This window comes from Calliphora vicina, chromosome 3 (genome assembly GCF_958450345.1).
Source record: "Calliphora vicina chromosome 3, idCalVici1.1, whole genome shotgun sequence".
NCBI classification, from domain to species: Eukaryota; Metazoa; Arthropoda; class Insecta; order Diptera; family Calliphoridae; genus Calliphora; species Calliphora vicina.
In genome coordinates, this window is record NC_088782.1 from 2674494 (window position 1) to 2675549 (window position 1056).

A 1056-nucleotide genomic window follows, 5' to 3' on the forward strand; every position below is an offset into this window, starting at 1 on the left:
CAGGTATTGCAACATGTTGCCGAGCGCATATTCTGGGCGTTTTTCGGCCAATGCTCGCTTTAAAACGAATCAGTTGGTCAGATTTCAGCAGCTCATAATAGATAAGACCATGTTGCTCCTTACCCTAGCGCCATGGATATTTGGTATCGATTCGGCTGGTTAGCCGGGCTTCACGTACGATCTATAAAGGATCCATTGAACATGAAGCCGCGGTTTCTCGGCTTTAGTTTAGTTAAAGAAACCTAGCAATTTCTATGAACACTTTTCGAAATTAATATGAAATGTTGTCTTGATCGTGCCAAGTTTTAATTAACATTTAGACATTTTGTTTCGTAACAATTAAATCTGGTAAGAAAATTATAACTGTTCAGACCTGACCATATTATAATGAAATGGATGTGGCTGCAGCAAACCACACTAGATCGTAGTATAATAATTTTCTAATTTTCTAATGTTCTTCTATCTTTTCTATAAGTGTATATGCAATGAATGTACATATGTAGGGATATGTACTATTATTGTTACTGCAGAAAATCTCTACATGCACGGATGAACAAACAAACAAATGACTGACTGACTACTGGCTGGACTTGGCTTGACTAAGTACTTATTTACTACAACTGACTTTGCTGGAATTTTGTTCTATTAATTGTTTAATTTGTGTCTTAATTTTTATAATCGCATTTAACACTTCATACTCTGTGGGGCAGTCTAATAGAGAAAACTACAATATTAAATTGAAATTTCTACTGAAAAGATTCAAAAATCCATTGTGGCTAAAACTAACAAATTCAAATTGTTTAAAAAATTAAAAAAATTAAAAAATAATAGTTTTTTTCTTCATGAGTTTATGGTGTGTTTTTAACTTTCTTCTTCGCGATTTTTATTTCAAAAGCTATAAAACAAAATCATAAAGACTTGCAGAAACTCTTAAGGCTTTGAAAAGTTTTAAAGAAACATTTAAAGTATAAAAATTCATAGTAGTTGTTAATTTTTTGGTTTATTTGAATTCAATTTTGTGAACAGCAATTGTTAAAACAGCGAAAGCGTTACAAC